The sequence below is a fragment of the Pogonomyrmex barbatus genome, unplaced genomic scaffold, assembly GCF_055798465.1.
Source record: "Pogonomyrmex barbatus isolate J1 unplaced genomic scaffold, ASM5579846v1 scaffold6, whole genome shotgun sequence".
In the NCBI taxonomy this organism is placed as follows: Eukaryota; Metazoa; Arthropoda; class Insecta; order Hymenoptera; family Formicidae; genus Pogonomyrmex; species Pogonomyrmex barbatus.
Window position 1 is genome coordinate 5,892,235 of NW_028297160.1, and position 25,067 is coordinate 5,917,301.

Here is a 25,067-nt window from a genome sequence, read left to right on the forward strand (position 1 = left end):
GCCCGCCGCAACGACGAGCGCCGGGCGCCGTTGCTCGCTCTCAAAAGTTATAACTGCATTTCCCGCCTAATATCGCCACGCGGAGCTAATTTCGTATAATAACGCGCAGACATTTCGAGTTTAATGCTAGGTGCGCTTAAAGTTTTACGAGGTGCGACGTACACGGCAGATTTGACGCGCTGGATTCAGCGCGCGGTCAAACGTGTTGGAGAACAGGATTCTTTTGTCTCCCATCGCCCACTAAACGAGGGGATTCGATTATCTCGACGAAGAAGAGATATTTCAAATTATAAATGTGAAATGTAATAAATAAAAAAATGGTAAAATATGTCACAAAGGAGCTGAAATGGCACATAGAAATATTTGTCATAAAATTTTCTATACAAATTTTCTGTACAAAATAATTCTTATTATATTTGAAAGTAAAAAAATTAATTTTGTGATATCAGATTTTTATCAAATATGTGCGTGTTAATTATTTAAAGTGTAAAACACTACTTCTATGAAATAATACAGGTAAACTTTACGTTTCACATATTTTGTTTTTGTTCTCTGACACCTTTTCCTTTTGCATCCTTCTTTTTCTGGATCCGGTGATTCGTTTGAACTGTCATCTCTTCACACAAACGTGATACAAACTGTTTTTTTTTTTTGGTTTCAAAGCTTTGAACAGACAGATTTTGAAACTAATCTGTCGTAAGTTTTTAAATAAATATGCCTTCGAGATTTCAAGGAAAAGAAAGACATAAATCAATATTTAGAAAAAAGATAAAATTTTTGCAAAGATTAAACGGAAATTAGATTAATCTATTGAGACCTAATCTAATCTAATGAGATTAGATTAGATTAATCTATCTGTAAAAAGTTTATATGTTCAAAAACGATAATGTTTTTTTTATCTGTTCTCGATTTCAGAAAGATACAAGTCGCGATAAATATTGAGAGTATAAGAAGCGTCAATTTCAAATTGCAATCGCCACTTTCGATAGGAAAACCCAATACACAACGTCATGATGCATTATATCAAAAATATTTCGCGAAACATAAGCTAAACATAATTACATTTTAATATTGTTGATAGCATTTTGATAGCGCATTGTACATAGATATAAATTGTTTTGATAAAATGATAAAAGAAATACTCATATGCTTATCAACTGTAAAATAATTTTTTATTCTATTATTGCTAATTAACAGAAAATCGCGTTAAAACATAATGAAAAAAGAAATGTCAAAATTTCGTAAGAGAATTATCATTTAACTAATATTCATAATTTTAATATTACATGTCTCTTTCATGCAATTTTTATGTAAAAAATTAGATATAAATCAAAGCGAGCAAGCGTAAACAAATATAAATGTTCAATTTGCCTTAATGACGGCCGTAACAGAATAAATAAAAGCTCCCATGCTCTCGTAATTTTTTCGTTATTACATAAATTATATACGCACATTAATTGAAATACATATTTGCATTATTGTACACTCATGCTCAAATTATCATCTCCTCATGTGGCAATTATACGCGGAATTATGTTATTTCCTAAATAATTTTGCTCAACTCCTCATTTCTATAAAGCGGCACCGCGCGTATTTAGACCCGTGAATATTTATTATGCATTCGTAACTTTAATTCGAAGCAACGGGCGGCGTTTCGCGACGACTAACAGCATTCTCCGATTGCCAGTAGCATTTTCACGCGATACTCGGCGGCTCTTTGGAAACAGTCACATCGGGGATTAACTTCTATTTCTCGTCCGTACACCCTCCTCCATTCCTCTTTCCTGGAAAGCACCGAAAGCACGCAAACGTTTAATTAACCCGCGCAGTACTGTATTTAAAAAGCACCAAAGTGAGCGTCGAATGTGCTTGTTGGCCACCCATTCGACTCTCCAAAGTGGCTTTATATCACCGTATTCCGGTATTCCAAAGCCGGCGCGCACGTGCATTTCAATTCCAATACAAATACAATCGTGATGATCCCCCCCCCCTCTCTCTCTCTCTCTCTCTCTCTCTCTCCCTCTCTCTCCCGTGCTCGTTTTCTAAAGGCATCGCACCGGCCTATCCGCCTCGCGTGTAGCGATTGATTCCTCACGCTTCATTTTATTGAACAGGTTCGCAGGTCTTATCGGACAGTGCGGAATAAAATTGCGCACGAATTCATATTTCGCATGTGTATAGTGATTATAGTTGGTAGTGGTTATAGTTTCGCACAAATATTAAAAAAAAAAAAAAAAAAAAAGAGAGAGAGAGAAAGAATTATTCTAACTCGAGCTAACGTAATCCCTGGCTAAATCCCTGGTGAAAATTTTATATTCGTAATCGAGATTTTAGGCTCGATCGAGCTAATTGAAAAGATTGGATAAAAATGATATGAACGTAATAACTTTCCAACAGCAAGAGATTATTAATAATTACTGCATTCGTTAAAAAATTATTATGAATAATAAATTGTGCATTTTACCTGGAAATTTATTGCCATAATAATAAAATACCCTATTTTATTATTATATCCTCATATTATATTCGTATTATATTCTCTCTTCTGTTAATGTGCAGGATGTTCTATACAAAATCGTAAAATGATTTAATAACGTATTCCAGCAAATTGGAGCATGGTTTATAAAACGAGAGCTATCAACTTCAGTATTTTGATAATAGAGTTTTTTAATTAATTTCCAATATACGCCATTTAAACTGTTATACAGTGAACATGAGATTTATAAGCTATAGAAAATTTTTATAAAAAGTACACACACAAACGATGGATTTTTTCCCAAATTTCCCAAATTTCAATTTCCAAAAATTTTCCCAAAATTCAGTTACAAAATGTAAATTCTATTAAAAAGATTAATTGCAAGAAGAATAAGAATATTTTAGTATCATGGGGCTAAAAGATCTAAAGTTATCAGAAAGTATTAAAAATTAAAAAGAGAATTTATTTTCCTGTTTTTCGGAAATTTTTCTTTAATTCTTTGTATCCTTTGTAAAAAAATATCAATGTTTAAAATCATCTTATGCATTCTTATCTTTGATCTGTATTTTATTCCTAGCAACCGTTATTGTGTACAAACGTACTTGAACCGAAAAAAAGAAACCCCGAAACAATCCAGTGCTCGAATCTAATTTTCGCACGTGCTCGAGCACAACGTTGCACCGCATTCAATTTTTCCTAAAACGATTCTACTCTTCTGTTATCGTCCGCAAATTCATATTTTTCGATTACATGCGCCACCACATACGATAAAAAGAAATAGAAAGAGAGGAAACAGTAGTAGAGAATTCTCATTTTCGGAACTTAAATTATTGCAAATCCAGCGGCGTTTTTTTTCATTCCTTTCTTAAAGTAAAAAATTCTTCACTATATAAAATGATCAATTACAATCGTGATACCAATATATATTTCTTTTAAACATGTGATTGCTGTTATATAAATTTCTTCTGATACAAAATTATAACAAATAAAAATTTTTATGTTTGTAAAATTATTATTATTTATTTATTATTAGTTATCCTCTCTTAATAATAACAATATCGATCATTTAATTCGATTTTGCTTTTCCCAGTGAGAAATATCTCACAATATAAAAGATAGAGATACATGTGTAATTAAGAATGTCTTTAAAAAGGCAAAATAAACATTACGTATTTCTTTACTTTTGCGTAATAATTCATTAGAACGATTACACAACTTCAGACTTCTCTAAATATTTTTGCATTACAACACTCTATTAAAAACACCGACGATTTCAGATCACTTTTAATACATTTCTTTATTAAAACATTAACTCGTTAGATTCAGTTATTTTCATCTTTTTTCATGCGACAGCATTCATTGAAACGCTTGATGAACTTCACGTCTAAGGGACAGGAAAAATCCACGAGAATCCTTCGGAGATTGAAAAAGTTCGCGCCCACACCGCTCCCAATCCCCGATATTTAAATATATCAATTTTGGCGAATCACCCTGTATCCGTTGGTCAACTCCTTTCTGCATCGATGAAATCACCCCCTCTCTCTCTCTCTCTCTCTCTCTCTCTCTCTCTCTCTCTCTCTCTCTCTCTGCGCGCGATTCGCAAACGATACACATACACGGTGCTCTCGTTGCGCCGGTCGGAAAAAGGTGCTCAAATAGAAAAGCGCCGGGCAAAAAACGGGGGAGAGACAAAAATCGAGGCTGCCGACCAAACCGGCCCGCCGCTACTATTACGTACGAACGGAACGGCGGGGGAGGGGGGGGGAGGTTGTCGGGCGGCGACACACCATCGCGGTTTCCTCTTTTTTGGGGGCGACGCACTCGAAAACGCAATGTTTCTCGCACCAGCGGGTTTTCCGGCTCGTCCGTTTGCGCCCGGCAAACGACGTGAATAATGCCTCGGAATGAAAGCTCACTATCGTCAGGACGCGACTGGTCATCTTCATCTTCGTTTCTTCCCGCACTTCGATCGATCTTTCGCGGTCCCTCACCCCCTTGCCGTCTTCGCTATTCGCTCTACGATCCTCCGGCGTACCGTCTTTGCTCTTCGTTTCGACTCTTTCGGGCAGCGGCAGTCGCGGCGGCGGCGGCAAGAGAGGAAAAGAAGACCCTCCTTCTTCGTCTAGACCCGGTAATCCACCCAGTCATTATCTAAAACGTTCCGAGCGAAGCTACTAAATGCCATCGGTATCTTTTCTCAGTGGCCCCCGTTCTCTCTGCTTCGCCTCCTTTACCATCGCCCGCCATTCCGTTCTATCTCGGTATCGATATTCCTTTCGAGATCGCACGAATGGTCTTTTCAGCTTCATAATCGTGGGGGAGGAGGAGGGAAAGGACGCGCGGGTGGGAAGGGGTGCAGTTGTACCGCGTGATATTTGTTTGTTTCCAAGAGATCACAAAGTGATGCGCGCGAAAATGATCACGCGAAACGAAATGGAAAGCTACGACGGCAAAGCCTTTTTTAATTTTAAGTACCGCGCAACGTCGCAGACATCATCTCTTCGTGTAAAAAGAGAGAATGTTCCAACAATTTCCGCGTAAATATCAAAAGCGAGTTTATTAGACGCGCATCCGACAGAAACATACGGTATTACCGACGATAATTTTGTATCACTGTACAAGGAAATATAATCATGAAAAAATAAACGTAAGATACCGAACCTAAATTTTAGGTAATCACGCTTAGGTCAAAAAGTTGTTCTTATTATCGATAAAGTATCGGAAAAGAATGCACGGGAAATCCTCGACCGCATCTCTAATCACTTCTTTATAATTTTACGCGCGCATTCACGTCTCGTTACTTATCGCCACAAAGTCAAGGTCTAAGTGGCCCCGGTCGACCCATTAGCATAAGATAGAGCGTCATTTCTTTATTAAAGCCTACCAAAAACCTCGGTAACGTTATCCAAATTTGACCATAGTGGTCGAGGCTTAATGATAGCTGACGATAATGGCGCGCGCCTCAGTCAAGGACTGAAACGGGACCGGAGGCCACAGGAGAGGAAGAGAGACAGATGGGGTGACACGAACGTCGAGTCTGATAGAGCGAATAGCTCTGTTCCGAGGGCCGGCATTCCAGGTGCCTATTTCGGGAATGACTGGACCCGTTTTCAAGTGTCGTGTCCGCGCGCCTCTATTTCGCCCTTCTTGCCACCCTGCTCGTTCCCTGTCCATTGGAATCACGCCAGTTATTGCGGTGGTACGAGAGACGCACTCTTTCTCGAGTTCCTCGCCGTCGGCAATACGCCCGGGCTCCCCGACCCTCCCTTCCTCTCCTCTCCTTCCCCCCTGACATTTTCGTTCGATACTGGCGTCCCGACGTTCGCGTCCGACCACGGACACTCCCGCCGAAGTGCCCGAAGTTTTTAATCTCAAGGATTCATTCTCAAATCCATTGAAGTCACTTCCTTCACCTCGAAAATGTGACGGTAATCTGGGGAATATCGTGTGTACATTTCATCTTCACTTTCTTCTTCTCTCTCTCTCTCTCTCTCTCTCTCTCTCTCTCTCTCTCGCGCGCGCGCGCGCGCGCTCCTTTATCTTACATTTTTAAAAGACTGCAAGTTATCTTTATTCATATAATGAAGTGGCGGTCGATTCTTTCAGAATTCTAACGATAATTTCAGAATGTTCCGAGAACATGCATATTGAATTGTGAGTAATTCCCTTGCCTTAATCGCAGCTGTAATGATAGGGAAATCAGCGTCTCTTATTTCGTTGCGATAACGAAGACAGTTTTTTTTTTTTCCTAATCTTCTTACGATACGGAAATACAAGAAAGAATTTATGTAGAAGAATTTATGTAGTATTTCAATATAACGACGATTCTTGTCTGATTTGTTTATCCAATTAAGAATTATTTCTTTACTTAATACTTGATTCAATATTATATTTTTATTACTATTCTTCCAAGTTCAATAAATATAAAATGAAATATTAAATATCACTGTAATTAATCTTCAAATGGAAAATTCTATTAAAGTAGAATCTATAATATTTCGATAAAGGAGCTTAACTTTGCACGATACACGAATCTGTCACAAATTACAAATTAATTTAAATATCCGTAATGTTCGAACCAATGTTTAAAAATTAACAATTTCAATTTTCATGGTCGAGATGTTCCATGCAGGCTTCATAAAGTATTCAACTAAAGCACACATAAGATTAGTCGAATAATTAATAAAAAGAAACGTTTCCACAAGACAGATTTTGGCTTGATAATTTTTTTGCTTTACTTATGAATGATGAAGTACCGCTCTTTTGACAAAAGCTGCGCTATGTGTGAGCAACATAAGTGTTCGGCAGTCAATACAGTTTTCGTCTGAAAAATGGTTTCCTCGCTCGAAGCTGACCCGAAGAAAGGTTTGTTTGTTCAAGAACGTCTGATGCTGAACACTTCTCCACTTCTAAATGGTTCAACCCTCGGCACGTATCATAAATTTTGTTCAGCCCTCGGTACAATAGGATTCACATGGCTCTACTTACGAGACGAATGACTTTATATTTTTTTCCTTTTACGTTTCGCTATTCATCACGATGTTTTTTCATGCCTCGGAAGGGTTAAGTATCGTGAAATTAGACACTAGCAAACATCCATATCCATATACGACACGTACAGCATCAAAATTCCGCCGGCATGCAATATCATAGCGGTCGTGGCCTCCAGTGCGGTAAAAACTTCGTCCCGAGAGGCAAAGGGAGAGAAAGGACCAGGGAGAGAGAAGGATATAGCAATGGACGGGACGGAGATGTGTGTGTGCGGCGGGAGATGCGGCGGCAGGCAGCCATCTTAATTACCTAATTTTTTTCGACGGCGTTTTAAAGCTTCGAAGACAATTACTAAACGACGGACTCGCCGGGTCTGAAAATGCGGTTTAAAATTTTTGTCCCTTTATGAACACGGGTCAAGAACCGCTCTTATTTTTTGGCTCTATTCGGGTCTACAAAGAGCCAATAATAACCGGTCATATTGGCAGTCCGCTCTCTCTCCCGCCCCGCCCCCTCCGATGTGAAATGAAAATTCATATCGAAGTTAAATAAAAAAATAATCAGGAAATAGGGACAAAGTGTTTGAGCGATCGGTTTGAGTTACCAGACCGAAGTGCCAGATTCAGGTAGGCCGAGAGTGATATCGTGCGCTCGAAAAATTCGGGGTAATTGAAAATAATCCCGAGCCTCTATCGATCATCCCGTACTCGAATTGAATTCAATTCCGACGGGAAGAAATCCGACCCGAATGTCGGACACTCGAAAAGTTTCGAGGTTGCCCGGGCGCACCTCCAGTGATTAGAAACACATGCCATTAGCAGCAGTTCTGATACCTGATAGTTTAGAACTTCCGGCGCAATTTCTTAGTAACGAATGCCTCCTCTTTAATCTTCCTACCCTTCGGTTCTAACGCGGCATACATAACTCACGTCGTTTCACTCGCTCTTTTTCCCCGCCTCCGTCAATTTTTTTCTTAGAACGGCGCGAAAGTTTATTTCGCGAAACGCGTACGCGCATTATCATCCGAATTTTTATTTCTCCTGAAAGCCCCCCCCCCTCCCCCGCCTAAGATCGACTATCCCAAATTTCCGTCTGGCGTATATAAAAATTCACGCGTAGTAGTTGGAATGTCGATTTCGCCTCGATATATCGACGTATTTCGTTCGATAACATACATGCTGCCTCTCCATTTATTCTTTCTTTTTTCCCCTCTTTCCGTCTCTTTTGCCCTTTCACGTTGACTACTATTCTGTTTCGATGAAAAGCTCGGCCAGTTCGGGCGTAAGCGACGGCGAGTATTTAGAAGTGTATTGCAAAAATTGTGCCGATAGAGAGGCAAATCGCGTTCGTGAAAGTGGCTTGAAAAATTTAACTCTGGTGGGCACGTTTCGCCGCCGTGATCACCGCGATTTTCGCACGTGCATTTATTCCACGATCTTAAAGATGGAACGTGTCATTATATTACGAGAGAGAGAGAGAGAGAGAGAGAGAGAGAGAGAAAAGAACAAAAAAAAATGGAAAAGGTAATATCGTTTGTGAAAAGGAGAACAAATAATTGTTCGCTTCTCAAAACATTCCTCCACAATGCGAATGTACAATTAAGATTAATTGGTTCGTGTGCAGCGTACCGTGATAGATGATAGACACAGAAGTAATGTCTCGAGTACCATCTCACCGCAACGGTATATTACAACTCGCACTATTATGTGTAAACTGCAGGATGTTTGGAGAGTAGATAGCGGAGAAAGAGTATATAAATCATAATTACGAGCTTCGCGCGCATAGCAATATAAGTAAAACCGCCCATCGAAATAACGCCGGCCGTAAAGCAGAACGCAGCGGAAATCAGACGGTTTAGGAGAGACGCCGTTTTGGGACGCTCCTGCGCCGCCTTGAGTAAGCAGTCAGTCTGGATAATCCTATTTCTAGGTTCTTTCCTAAAGAGAACCGCCATATTCTACATCCACTGTCAATGCGGAAAGCTAACATCGAAATGCGCCAAGTAAAGGGGAACAATAACAGAAAAGAGGAAAATAGAATTCCATGAGAAATTTTCCCCCGTGGAAGTGGCACACGAAGCGAAAACACGCTTCGAAAACGATCGTCAAAAAGATCGGCGTAGAATCCCCGAAGGGGAACGGGGGGAGGGGGAATGACGACCCGGTACTTGATACTCACGTTACTTTCGGGCCGACGATTACGCTTATTGCAGTCGTCTAATAACGGAGGATTGTTTTCTGCAGGAGACGAGACGAGGCGAAGCGAGGCGAGGCGAAGCGAGCCGTTGTATTCCGAATTATTTCGCGCCTTTGGACCTGCAACAGGAAGCATAAAATGAAATTAATGTCGTAATAATCGCGTTGCCGCACAACGTAAGTCGTGGCAAAGCCGCGCCCTTGAGACGCGCGGTTAATTCCGCAATAATTGTACTACACGGCGAATTATCGCGATTGTATTATTCGCGATACACGCGCGCAGACAGACTTTTGGTGCAACACCGGAAATAGAATCATTTGAATATGCACCAGCATATGCATCCCATTGTTGTCGGAGTGATTCGAGAGAGAACGATTACTTGTAAAGCAATGTTTAGATAATGAGAGTATGAGAGGGGATTTCTATAAATCCTATGCACCGTCAATCTGGTCCGAGAGATCGCTTTAGCTATAATAAAAATAGAATTTATATTATTTATTTTGATACAAAAGTCTCATGTAACTAAGATAATCAGACGTATATATTTATAAAAAAATGTTTTCTAAAATTTTAAAATTCAAAAATTATTATGTCGCCTCTCGAATCTCACTTTAAAAAAATACACAAAATATAAATATGTATAATTTTAATATTTATTTTTTTTCAGTTTATAAATAATATACGCGCTAGTAGAAAAATAGACACGCGCTGTCGACTTTATAACAATTCTTTCAGGCATAATCATGTCGTGGCATAATCTTGCTCGTGCGAAAAAACGTCACACGCAAATGGTTCAGTCGACATTCTTATCGCCTATTTAGTGTTAAATGCGACTGCCAGACTCTCATCTTGTGCCTACGCTGAATGCGATCTTGCTGATAGACAAGCGGAACTCGTGTGAGCCCGGCTTATCTCAAACATTGATCATGAAAAAAATGGTTGCGCATTCACTGGCACGAGTGAATTTCTTTCGTCGACTTCCAAAAAATTGCGCCCATGTGCACGATTATATCGCACGCACACACAGCTAAGAAGAATATGCGAGAAGCATATATATTTCGAACACGTCCCTACCGGATGCATTTTTAACTACAATTCCTATGGAAATTTTTTGGAGTTAATTTAAAATCAATTTCCTTAATGAACATGCCGAAAAAAAAGAGCGTCGTTTATTGTATTTTTTTCAATGTTCAACTTCATATATGCCCCCGTAACATTAAATTTCCAATTAAAATTTTAATTAAAGAATTATGTAAAAAATATTTATAATTTTTTTTCTATCTCGCATAGGAAAAATTGAAGGAAATAAGAGAAATATAAAAATTCGCAAAAAAAGAAAATAATTTTGATTAATGTTGAAGTTACCTCTAAAATTATTATCTTCGTCTTATCGTAAGTATATCGTAATACCATCACGTTGACATTCAGTCGAGTTAACTCCACCGTCTATGATCGTAATGAACTTAAAAGAATAAGTTGAGAGACAATTGTTTCTCTGTGTTCAATGACTTGTCGCGAGTTATAATGGCTGGCCATAAAAACCGATGAGTATCATTTATGATACTCGAAGATCTTAGGAGCTCACACATTTGTCCGCCCGGCAGGATATACCACATTCGTTTTCGAGACGACGACGAATCGCCACAGACAACATCGTCGACAGCGCACCGTCGTTTCTACCTACCGTCTCTCATTTAAACGAAACACGTCCGCTCCGATACCAAACCCACCGAGCAAAGGCGCAAAGGCGAGGAAATATTCGCGCTGCGCACGTCGTTGTGAGAACAAAAAGAGATCAGCGGAAGGAAAACAAAATCGCATAGAGAGAGGGTCCATAAAGGAAGAGAATACGAAGACAAAAGAAAGAGAGGTAAAGGAGATTGGAGGCGCGGAAAGAGAGAGAGAGAGAGAAAGAGAGAAGAGAGAGAGAGAGAGAGAGAGAGAGAGAGAGAGAGATGCAGAACGAAAAACGGAGGGAAAGAGTGAAAGCGAGATAACGAGCAAGTGAGAGAAGAAATGGAAACAAAAGACGAGGGGGGAGGGGCTGGTGAGGCAGAGGGAAAGAGACGGCAGAGGGGTGTAGGAGGGAGTGAGGAGGGCTGCGGGCGAATGACGTTGATGAAATGCTTCTCAGCGGCGAACATGTAACGCGACCTCGGCGGATCGAGATAAACGCATTCGCGAGTCGGATTCCTCTGCGCCATCCCCTTTCCCCCTATTATCTTCCCTTCACCTACCGTTCCCGCGATGCGGCTCTCACCCTCTACCTCCGTCCGATAGCACTCGTACGACGGCTCTTCCTTTAATCCATTCGAGCTTTATCTCATTGACGAGATAGTTGGCTCGCCCGAGATACATCCGAATCCACCAGTACGTACATTCTCTCTCTCTCTCTCTCTCTCTCTCTCTCTCTCTCTCTCTCTCTCTCTCTCTCTCTCTCTCTCTCTCTCTCTCTCTCCTCTCTCTCTCTCTCTCTCTCTCTCTCGTCAATCGGCGCGCCTACGATCGTTTTAATCAGTGATTCGGATCGACTCGATTGAAATCGGCCCAAGCGCGCGATTGAGGCCGCTGTCCGCCACACTCCATTCTACGGAAAACTGAAATCGATACCGCTTAGGTTTGCTTACCGCAAAGCTCGTGGCGGAATTTCGCGCGAGCGAAACGTGCGAACGAAAAGTCATAGCGTCGCAATCAGAAATCGGGACAGCGAGAAAAATCGAAGATTCTAAAAAGCACCGAAAGAACCACAAATTGTTACGATCCTGGAACGATCCCTGTCCTGAAATCGGAATATACTATATCCTCAAGTTATTTGCAAACTCTGTGTGTGTGTGTGTGTGTGTGTGTGTGTGTGTGTGTGTGTGTGTGTGTGTGTGTGCAAATCATCTCTCATGAATTTTTTAATACAAATAATAATCTATATGTGCGTGTAAAAGTGTTAAATAAATATTTCTTTAGATAATAAATAGATTTACACTGAATGGAAATTACTCGGTGGAACTTACGAGATAATTCAGATAAAAATCTTAATTCTTCAAGATAGTAGAAAAAAAAGAATAAAAAAATATATACTTTTCCTGTATCAATAAAAATCCTAATTACGGAACTCATTAGCCTAATTATGTAAACTCTGAACTTATTTTTCTTTCCCGTCTTATTTGCGTTTCTAAATAATATTTGATACTTCGGCGAATCTAGAAAAGACAATTTATTGCGGTAAGAACAAGACACAAAGTCGACACAAAGTTTCCCGTGCAAACTTGGACAAAATTAAAAAATACGAATAAATTATTTACCATGTAAATAAACGTGTCAACAGGCACAGAAGAGACATTGTATTTCCGCGTTTAATTGCGGAGTCGCTCTAGTCTGTTTTCCGCGCGCGTGAAAAGATCGTCGCAGGTCGGAATTCTGAATTCGACGACGCCGAGAGAGAGAACGAGGGAATCGATAAGAAGCATACACGGAGAAGATATTGCTGATTTCGCAGCGCGTTATACCGTTCGCATACTAATACGTTCATTCTTATTTATAAGCCATAGGTATATATGTAACGCGGCGAGCCTACGTAATTGAGATTTCTCGTCTAAAGCCGTGGTCCGATTCATGCTCAAAGTGCTTTTTACGTCATTCTATCTTTATTGTTTATTACATGTAAAACAAGAATGGAATGACGCCAATAGTGCTTTGAGCGTGAATCGGACCGCGGCTTAAGACGACGATGGTCCACTTTCGGGTGTTTAAAAGCGCGTTACGGAAGAAGAGAAGGTGAGAGAGAGAGAGAGAGAGAGAGAGAGAGAGAGAGAGAGAGAGAGAGAGAGAGAGAGAGAGAGAGAGAGAGAGAGAGAGAGAAGAGCTGAAGGCAGGAAAGTGCCGACTTTCGAAGGAAGGAATTAAGCGACTCGGTGTATAAAAGAGACGGAGGCGGTGCAGCTTCCGCCGCGTGTTCGCCGGGCTTATCGCCGAAAGTTCTATCCGCGCAAGCTCGTTTTCTCCTCCTGAGATTTGCTTAATGAGAAAAGTGAATAGAACCGTAACTGTGTGGCTGCGCGCGTTATGGAGAATAGCAAACGACTCCTTCCCACCGCCCCGTCGTCGGCGGCGAACATCTTTGAACCGAGTGTATTCCCAACCGGAGAGCTACGGAGGCTACGATCACTCCACTTCGCCCTCCCCCTCCCTCACCCCCGCAGAAAAACTATTCTCCCTCGAACGACCCTGGCGCGTATCGCCGTTCTTTTTCCACGATCTTGCCTCGGTCGAGTCCGTACGAGCTTACACTGATAACGGCTCTCCCCATGCTCCTTGGGGATTTCTCGCAGAGGTTTATTCGACAACACGTCTCGTACACATCATGTATGTGTGAGTGTATATACATATACTCGCACAGGTTTTTATTTTTCTTTAGCATTTTTTCCCGACAGCCAAGTTTGCACGGGAAACCTCGTGCTGATGTTCTATCGCAACAGATCTTCCTTGTCTTTGCTAGATTTGCCAATAAAATCGTCGAAATATCAAATATCGTTTGGAAATGCAAAGAAAACGGGAAGGAAAAATAAATTCATTACATAATTGGGTTAATGAATAATTAGGATTTCTTTTTGATAGGAAACAGGAAAATATAGGAAAAACATATCATGAAGAATTAAGACTTTTATCTGAATTATCTTATATTCTTTGTGTTTCACTCAGTGTAAATCTACTTTCTATCTAAAGAAATATTGTTACATATTTATTAAATTCTATATGGCAGAAATAAAATATTAATTGATAGAAAGTATAATTTAAATATTAATATAAATCAAAGAATTTATCATTTTCTAATAAATAATCATGTTTATATATTAACGCAATAAAAATAAAATAAAAATAAATAAGATTTATATATATATATATATATATATATATATATATATATAAAATATTTGTCGGAAATTTCCGACAAATAATTTAATTAGCAAATAATTAAAATAAGAAATTAATTATTTTATAATTTTTATCAATTTAATTATATAAAACATTTTAATCAGATAAATGTAATATAAACATGATTTGTTTACATTGCAGAAACACATATGCATTATGCTCTCCATTATTCAGAACAATTGAGAGTAGAGGTTGGCTATGGATAATAATCGAGAAACGCGGTGCAATCCAAAACACATACCGTACTTTATTGAGGCACAAACAAACATTACTGTATAACTGTAATTTATTCGTGATATGCATAAATACACATCCAACGATACCTACGAGTGGACGTTTAATACGTTCACGTAAATAATTTGCGATTTTCGTTTACCTCTGGGACTCGGTAATGAATCATTTTGTCCGAGCACGTTATTTCTCATCTTCGTCATTAGTCATTAGCAATTTACGATAACGCATGGATAATCTGCAAACAGGATAACCAAATGCGAGCAATGCAGAGTATATTATATGTATGTATCTCTGAACGATGTTGCTTTAAGCTATCATCGTCTTATTTTCATATCACGTAGCCCGAGTCGCTTAACCCCAGATAAGCGAATTGAACGATCTAATTTTATTCGTCGCTATGGAATGAAATATTCAATTAAAAGAGTCTATCATTTATTTTAACTCTTTCACATCTCCGATATTACTTTTATTTGTAGCATCCGACGTAATCTGTGAGGAATCGAAGTAAAAAATCGAACTTCCAAGATTTTGAACGATTTAACGATTCGTTTACCTGACACATCGTCGAGGATTGACTTATAAGAAACCTCGTGAAATATTTCCAGTATTTTTTTCAGAGGTTCTTAAAAATAGGGCTCATCTTTTTTGTATTTTAGAGCTCGAGTTTTATAACACAGCTTGATCCGAGCGGTATATGATCCTTAGGAAAAAAAAAGGGATTAGGTGTTTTTTTTTATGAAACTAGTCCTCTAAATTATCAATTGAATCTTTACAACAATTTTTTACGCATAGAAACATCCGTATTCTCAATAGTTAGTACGTGCTTGCTAGCAACTTTAAAACTATTAGCTTCAGACATAAAGTTTGAAAACTTACATCTCTGGTAAGAGCACAATTTTCTAATGGTGGCAATTTCCTAATGAACGTGTCTTTGTCAAGCATGAATGTAAGTATAAATTAATATATTCTTTAGTAATACATTTTTTAATTCTTGACAAATTATCAGTTAATTAATGTAAACATTTTATTTGTAACGTAGATAAATTTATAGAACATTCATAGAATATTCATAGAACAATTTATAGAACATTTCCTCTTTCAATTATATAAAAACCGATTTATTTCGTCTGTAAAAAATGTTCAGATAAAAAACTATGATTTGTTAGTTCAGTTTTTTGTAATGTCTCTAATTAAAAAATCTTTTTAACCTATTCATATATATCTAGACTTAACTTTTTTCTATTGTCTCTTTTGCTTATTTTTTTCTATTGTTTTACTACCGTTTATTTTTTAATTTAAGTTATTTTTTATTTCTATTTTTCTTGGACGATTCGCAGCACTGGCAAGAGCACGTGTACATGAATGTGTGCATGTGATATGTATGTGTGAATATTCGTATTACGATGATCTCAGGTCTGTGAATTGCTAAGCCGAAATGATGACTATGCAGATCAATCATTCCCAAGGGAGCGATTTATTTGATCTTCAACTTCTTATAGTCATTTTAACGGCACGTGCCAATGGTTTGACATTTTAATTTTCCTTGTCCAATTTCGCATCTTTACACCATTTTGACGCGCGTTTACGCACGGAAACGCATTTCACCGTTGCTAAGAGCCTACGGTCACAGTTCTACAATGGCATATGCATGCACACTTGTATTTTTACTCATGCTATTTCAATATTTTTATATAAAAATAATTAAAATTGTTGAAAAATATACAGGATATAAAAACATTTCATCAATATTCTTTATATACATTTCCGCACACATCTAATAGATACTAAGTCACTTTTATTACTAAAATTAAAAATTGTTGTAAAAAATTGTTCTATAGAAGAGATTAATATTTTTCTACTCTATTGATAAAATATTTTTTCTCAATTCAGCGCAATATTTTTCATTCGTATCGAATTTCTTAATTCTCGAGTCCCTTTTTCAATACACATCTTGTGTGTGTGTGTGTGTGTGTGTGTGTGTGTGTGTGTGTGTGTGTGTGTATAAAACTAACTACTCTTCCTCTATTCACCCAAAAAAATATTTATGATTTACATTCTAGACTATGCAAAAAATAAACGGATATTTCAGAAATTATCGGAAATTATTTACCAGGATTTTTCAAAAACTCTGGAAGATCCCCGAATCTTTTTACGATTGTAATGAAAACACGAGCTGTGAATACCCTTTACAAAGACGAAACTGACAGACACAAACTCCTCAGCTCGCGGGGTTCGAAAGCTCATAAATAGCTCGTAACTCCGATTTGCTTTTTTTTTTATTCCCGCTCTCGCCGAGGGGTCCGGGCTGAATAGGGGTAAGGTTGTGAATGCAGCGATGTGGTGCATGTGGCAGAACCCTTCCTCGCTTCGTTACGGGCATCTCACGTAGGGTTGGCAGGTCGAAACGCGTAGGAGCGACATTAGGTTTCGCGCGATTTGTTCTACGCGCACAAATCCGGGCGTAGAACAGACGCGGATTCTGTCCGCCTAGTTTATCGATCGTCCGTCGAATAGACAGACAGAGAGAGGAGGGACGGAGAGAGAGAGAGAGAGAGAGAGAGAGAGAGAGAGAGAGAGAGAAGGAGAGAGAAAGAAGGAGCTCTTCTGCTATCCATGCTGTATACGCGATTATCGATGTAACACGCTTGTTTCAGATACACATAGCGTCACGCCGGTGATAGAGCGACGTAACGCGATATCGGATATAACGCGTGAATTATTTCACGCCTCGGGCTCCTGTCCCGTGAATTCTTAATTCGCATTTGATAGAAAATGGCGCAGATGTGTGTATCCCCGATAGGGATTCCCGATTCCCGATTGCTAATCTGATTCCGGCGCCGGCGCCCGCGAGACTGCGAACGACACGCGAGAAAGAAATAAAAATGTTTCGCGCCCCGTCGTACGCATGTGTGTGTGGGCGTGGGTGTACGTGTGCGTGTGTATGTGTGTGTGCGGAAGATGAAAGATTCAGCATTATGAGTCCGGTACACTCGGACTCGGACTTTGCAACACGCACTACTTTGAATTACAACGGCGATATGTAACTACTTTTACCATTACGTGCGCGTTTGTATGTTTCAAAGAATTAGAAATTGCGGAAGGGGGAGGGAGGGAGGGAGGGAGGGAGGGGGTTGCAAAGAAAATGCCTGCAGGATGGAAAATGATAAGACGTCAGACATTGCAATCTTTACATTCTCAATAATAATATAATGTTTATATTGCATTCGTAGGAAGAAAATAGTAAAACGTCAAAAAGCGATATAATAAGAATAAAAAAGACTAAAAAACTTTTTAAACTATTCCATCCAATAAGTTATATCTGTCGCTTCTTATAATTTTCCATTCCGTATATTTTTACACTAACACTCTAAAACAGATCGAAAAAAATTCTCGTCCATAAAAAAGGAAGAGTTCGGAGAGGTTTCTTTTAAAAAGTACACCCGGGACTTCGTTTAATAATCGCCATCACAATATTGCACAACGTCGCGAATACGATTATCTCAGAAGACATAAATGTCCAATATTTTTTCCGAGTTTATCCAGTCAGTCCTTCCTAACGTTTCTTTAGTCTGGAAACTTTTCAAAAACACCGTGTATGCGGACAGTCGCTAACTGTAACGTACGTAACGGGTACGTGTAACAGAATTTTCAGGCAACCGCGTGGCGCAACTAAAACGCCAGCGACAGCTTTTAATTGAAGCTGGTTTTGTCAGGCGAGATATCGGAATTAATCGCGAAGGTTGTGCCGCGCTAACGAATGGACGGACGTCGTGTTAGATCACTCAACGGATAATGGATAAATCGATAAAATGCTCCCCATGGCGCGTTGACACGCTTTCCCTCTTTCGCGCATATTCGCGGTACTTCCCCGCCAAACCGAAACGTGTCTGCAAATCACTAAATGCAATTTGCAACTTGCGCAACGCCCTTACATTCCAACTTTAACACCCCTGCAAAGTTAGCGTCCCATTTTTACGGGAATTTCTTATGTAAGTGATAGACCTCCCCCATCTTCCTCGAAATTTCTTGCTCTTAATTCCGCGATCAGAGAAGTTTTGATTAAACGAAAAAGAAGAAAAAAAAGGGAAAAAAAGTACATGTAACAAATAAATGTACAAAACGGAAATCCGAAGTTATGGGACGTCGACTTTTGTTCAAACAATCCTATACATCTACTTCGTTCGAATAACGCTATATATGTATATCCACGGATGCAAATATCGTACAAAAAAAAAAACTAAAAAAATAAAAAATAAATCAACTTTATCGTTAACGCATAGCAATCTATCTGAATAAAGATGCTGACACGCGTATGCGTGTGAATATATTACTTCTCATAGTCATAGATTTATCGATACCGTCTTTATTTCATTGCATTTTTCAAGGGACGTTTCAATTTTGTGATACGACGATACCGACACCTCGATCTCGCTCTGATGCGAAGCTCTAATGACGAAAAAAAAAAAAAAAAAAATTCATCGCGCGCCAAAGACTCGTGTATTTTCGTGACGACGATAATAATATTCCACAGAGAAGCAATTAAGTCGAAACACAGCCGATCAGGACGAACGGATGATATCGGGCGGTATCGTATACGGAGAACGGAACGTTGGAGAGAAATGACGCGAGGGGAGACAGAGAGGGGCACAGGAAGGCGGATAGGAAATTGCTTCGAGCATATACTCGCTCACAATACCATCGGGCCGGCAGGAACGTATGCGTGTGCGTGTGCGTGCGGGTGCAACGCACCGTGACCCCCGGTTGCGCGCACCGGACCTATGCAGAAATTTTGTTACGTCATTATCGAGGGCAGCTGCACAGATGGTTTGATGGCGCGGCGAGAAATATCGCGACCGCCCGTGTGTGTTGCCAAGGAAAACAAAAGACAGCGCGGTGTAATACTTGGGTTTGTTTAGATGGCGCACGCCCGCGCACACCGCACACACTATACACATTCTCATTTGGTGGTCGTGAGTGTCCGTCGTGAGCGGATTTCATTTGCGGCTTTACATCGAAAATGTGAAATTGCCGAGAATCGCATTTAGATAAAATATATATTAATTACTCGACAAATTAATCGTACGGAATCGATAATCAAAGCGAAGCATTTCTATTTAATTATAAATCATTATAAAATTAAAATAAGATCTAATTATCTTGAAATTGTAATCGAAAATTATAATTCGAAAAAAATAATATTCTTTTTTCTTTTTTAAATTGGTAGTAATATTTGATGTTGTAAACAATTGCAAAATTATCTCTTGAAATATTAATGAAATAATTAAGAGAGGAATTAGTTATGCGTTAAACAATTTTACTTGATATGCGTAACATATATAAAAGATGTAATTTCCTTTTCTTCATCTTTTAATTTTTATCATAACGAAAGAGCTAATTTCCACATCTCCCTTTGTACATAATCCACTTTTACATGTGATATAACATGTGCATATGCATATGGAGATGTATGCATAGGCTAATACCGTACATAAAATAATGTTTCTCAAAGGAGAAATAACACTTGTTAGAAAACGGTCAGATAAAGTACGGATGATTTTAACCTTTTCCACGACACACAAAGCGGCACCCCAAACTCCGTTACGGAAATCTAGTTTCATATATCAAAAATCGCGTCGGATATATCCCGTCGGATTAATTTTGAACAATTTTACAACAATACGTAAACGAGTTTTCGAATATCGATGATGGAAGGATTCCGAGCTTGTTTACTCTTTCTTTCAATTCAGCTATCGATCAGGCATTTTTGTTCGTATTTTTCGTTATACAGTCAATTCATGAGCGACCTGTCTTGCTTATCGCGGTATTATTTGCGCTAAATCGAGTGAACAAATTCCATTATTTCATTTTCGACCAACAGGCAACGTTTAATATTCATTTAAAGCCGGATAATGCTACATTAAGATTACATATTTCGAGAGTGGTACGCGATACGCGTTATACGTATATATAATAAATATGCTAACAACGTAAAATAATGAAATCCATTTATTCGCTTTTCTCCTCAACTGAAATGATTATAGTGTTAAATCAGATACTGTATCCACCTGTTGTTCTTGATATTTTCAAAATAACGCAACGAATAATTTATTCAACAATTGACGTTTTTGTTGATGGCGAGATATATTTTGTACTTATACGTATAAAACATTGTCCCCTATTAAATTGTAATTAAGCGACTAATGATAAAAAACATTTTGATTGTAATAAAAAGATTATTGAATAATCGCGCATTATTACTTTAAATATATCATTATAAATTTTCATAGGAATAATGTACTGTCCATAATCTTCTTATTTTTCTTATTATTAATTAATGGCAATATTTCAATTTACAGTCAGTTTTGCTCTCGTGCGGTTTATTAGTCAGTTGATAATAAAATTGCGATAAATTACGCATCTCCGGTTCGCCGATTTTACGGTTAATATTTGCACGTATGACGTCACGTCGTCGCCATCATCACCGCCGTCGCCGCCGCCGTCGTCGTCGTCGTTAGTTCCACGAGAATTCGTGTCGCGGTACGGTAATAAAGTTTTCCGTCGTATTCAGAAGTGCTTCGAGCCCCCCCCTGAAGCTGCCATTATTCTTGCGCCAAGGTCCGCGTCATCCATCATACGGCGTTGGGGTGCATCGCAACGGCGGCGGTGCACCCACACGAGGACGCGCGCGGACGTGCACCGGCACACCAGCGGCTAAGAACAAAGCCGGCGGCAAATGACAGCAGTAATTTTCGCAAACTGTTGTGGGACGCGCGGCCGAGGCATTCTCTCTCTCCCTCGAGGAACAGCGAGAGAGCGAGAGAGAGAGAGAGAGAGAGAGAGAGAGAGAGAGAGAAAGAGAGAACGAGAGAGGCAATGGCAGTGCGCGCATCCCGTCGCCGCCCGCGAAAGTCCCATTCTACCTGCGTACCAGAACGAAGTGCATTCGTTCGATTCCACGCTCGGCGAGACTCGCAATTCGACGGCGAATCGCGCGCTCGATTGACCGTGCAATTTTTCGCGAGCGCGCGCGATTGGATTGAGATTTTTCGGAAGTATTAACCTTTAGTTAGAGCGGTGTTCGTCTCGCGCGGCGAACATTTGTAACGTTCACGCCGCAAGGGGGATGAGAGGAGGAGGGGGGGAGGGGAGAAGAGAGAGTGCGCGCGTGACACCACGAGTATTTTATCGCGAAAGGGTGAATTCCGTGAAAATATTTCGTCACGTCTCGCGGACGTCCATTAAGGTGAATTTTTACGTTCGTTTTTAAGCTCAAACGATCGGTTTAAAAATATCGTGAGAAATTTTCCGGATATCACGGAGAGATTTGACGGGGTAATATAGCACACGGGGTGCACACCTCGCCCGCGCGTCGTGTGTCGCATAAAATCTCCAATTCCCTTTGAATTCTATTCGAAATCGCCATGCGAAAACCACCCGCCTGCACTCAAACCGTTTCCAACCGCGCCTGCTTTAAAGCGGGCAAGATTGGATAGAGAGAGACCCGTGGGAAACGGTCGATTATGGCTTACGGATATCATTCCCTTTAATTTAACTGCAATTGTTCCGCCAAGTTCGCCGTCATCGATGAGACATTTACGAAACTAGGATCTGCATCTGGTTTCCCGTTCGATGCGCATAGGATAGAAGCCGCAAAGGATGAGAGTAGAATGCGATAGTGAATGCGAACGACTATCATAGGGGAGATTTCCTATTTCAGTTTTACGAGTTTTCATAAGTTTTGTCAAGATCACGCCAAAATCGGAAAGGAATTAAATCTGCTTTATCGCGTTTGATGCTATTCGTAGATTTCATTCATATCGAATCTCCTCCTCATTCGACCGCGATAAATATTTGAATTGTCGAAACCGCGGTGCTGCAGAATGGTAAATTGATCGAATTCAACGAATCGCACATCGTACACATGTATCCAGATTAAAAGAACGATTGAATTATCTGGGATTATATATAGAGAGTGTATGGCACATGGCTTTATAAAATACACGTTCTTTTTTTTTTTTTTATCGTAATGACCAGACTGTGATGATCGTCCCTGTATTGATTACTCTCCGGAACTGTTGAACTTTCCGCCACAAATTCTGCATTAAATTTCGCTTCTCTCGGTAGAAATTTAAATTAAGGAAGGTTATTCACGTTACAAGACGTTAAAAACTACATTAAAAACTTTTCATTATCTTTTGTCTGTGAGAAATCTATTTTGAAACAGCTTTTAATTATAAATTTATTTAAAAATATATTTGTTGCTTTTATATTTATGTTAAGTAAGCATAGATTGTATATTCCGGTCGTTAAAGAAAAAAGAATTTATTTAGAACATAATATCCGATATTCATGACTGAAAGTTAGTAGGGAATAAAAGAGATCGTTAACGCGGTGAGCGGAAAAGGTGAATAGAAACGATTGAAGTAGACATTTTTGAAAACCATGCTTAATCTACAAGATCTGTGGATCAGGTAAGAAGATCTGAAAGATCAAAAACTGATCCCAATGAGCGGATGCGGTCGGAAGATACAAAACCAAACGTTATCTGTGATCGTGTTCACATTGACATTTTCGTTAATGTCTTAAAGAAAATAAGCTCTCTCTCTCTCTCTCTCTCTCTCTCTCTCTCTCTCTCTCTCTCTCTCGCATCTGTTTATAATTATCAAGATATTAAATAATTTATTTTTATACTAAATAAAATTCTTGCATTTATATTCAATCCTCAATTAAGTCTTCATTTACAAATGTTTATGATTATAATTTAATAATATAATATATAGACTTCTCATTTAAATAAGTAAAATAATTACTTTTATTTTTAATTTTTTTATCTTCAAAGTCTAATTATAAAAAACCCAAAGTTTTTTAATAATTTTTTAAAATAGTGTACTAATGCATTCATTCACTATTGTATAACAAATATATTTGGAAAGAGATATATCTTTAAATATTTTTTTTCGGAAATAAAACATTTTTAAATATTAATTATTTCAAATTATTTAATATTGTTTCTGTCGCTATTCATAAAAACAAATAAATAATGGATATTAAACTTGTTTTATCATAACTTTATAAAGCTCATTTCTAAACTAATTTAATTAAAAATGAAGTTGCATACAAAACTGTCAAATAATTTAATGTGTATTTCCTATCTAAATTCAGTAAATAATATTTACTTCGTGTCAATTTATTAACTGAAATGTTTAAAAACGGGAGATTACACGTGTGATGTAATATTAATAATAAGTATAAAGCTTTATAGATTCATATTATCATAACTGATTATTGGTCTCGCTTTTTTAAATATTTAAGACGGTCGGAAAATAAATTTCACAATTTAGAAGGATCAAAAATGATGTTAATGTAAACAGGCTAGTTATCGTTGCGGGCTTAATAAACACTCGACAGACTGAAGACTTAACACAAGTACGACTAATGACCTCCGCACAAGAGATCTCACTTACGGAAATTAAGTGTTTCCAGGTAGGGGAGTTCGCGACCAATTGTAACAAGGAACAATTGTAACACTCGTGATAATTCGAGTCCTTAGCTGCTATACATTGCCGAGAGGAGTTATATCGAGCGAAGATGAAGGAGAATTAAATCTTTTCCAATAAAGTATGATAAAGCTTTCCTACATAAAATTTCCTACATAAATAAAAAAACGCGCGTTTACATCAACGATGTATTATTTAAAAATTCCAGATATAATTCATCTAATATTTCAGACATAAATTAAATTTAGTCCTTTTCCAAGACATTTTCAAACAATTATGATTGACAAAAAAAAAAAAAAAAAAAAAAAAAGAAAACGCATTTTTTCCATCTCAAAACGATCAATTGGCATCTACGCATAAATTCTGGATTTGCCGACGAGCGATTCAATTCAAATCGCCACGATTTATCTCACACAGGCACGACGTACAGTTTTGAAATCGAAATGTCTGAGCTATTTAGAATTGTGAAAACGTTCAATCACAATGTCGGGGTGGACATACTAATTTTCGCGAAACGCACGTCCAACTTTCGCTTTCGACACGCGATGAAAAGTTCAGCTGGCACCTTCCTTGGTGTCCGCGACGCCATCCTGCACGGAAGGAAACCGCTGCACCTGGATGCACTCGCGTGCCGGCACATCGTAGGTGCTTCCTCGCGCTGCACCTCGGTATACAATACGGCGTGGCAGACAATAATGCCCAATTTTACACGAGGCAAGATTGACGACCGTGTACGTCGCCCTCCTCGACCCGGGCGAGCAGGACGAAATCCGCTTAGAAGTTTCGAAAACCTTCGGGGCACGTGAGCGCGCGTACGTGTGTGAGAAGGGACGGAAGGGGGAGTACGAGGAAGGGAAACGAGAAAGAAAGCGCGAGAAAGACGGGAGTATTACGATCCGATAGAAATAGGATAGAGAGAACTTATTTACTTTGCGTCGCATCCACACGTGGGAGACGCGCGCACGTGTAACGTGTGCAGGTACACACGTCTTTTCTCGTACGGCTTCATCCATGCGTTAAATTCCTCCGGGGATTTCTTCCGTCCTCCTCTCGCTCGCTGGATTGCCGCGATCCTTCCTCTCGTCCTCCTCTTTTATCTTCCTCTTCCTCGACCCCGTACTTGACCGAGCGAAGACCGCCGCCGCCGCCGCCGCCGCCGCCGCTGTGGTGTCTTTGGTTGCGGCAACTTCGACGGCGGTGCAACAACTTGCGACGATTCTTGATATCTTCCCCCGACGCAGAGCAAG

General features: G+C 39.2%; 1 protein-coding gene across 3 annotated transcripts in view; it reads right to left on the reverse strand.

Annotated features, from left to right (window-relative positions):
* Positions 1–25,067, reverse strand: part of LOC105424189 (uncharacterized) — a 130,294-nt gene that overhangs the window by 36,188 nt on the left and 69,039 nt on the right. For all 3 annotated transcript variants that reach the window (XM_089082495.1, XM_089082493.1, XM_089082494.1), the window contains one exon: positions 9,146–9,282. The gene's annotated coding sequence lies outside the window, so the exon portion shown is untranslated. The remainder of the gene's footprint in view (positions 1–9,145; positions 9,283–25,067) is intronic.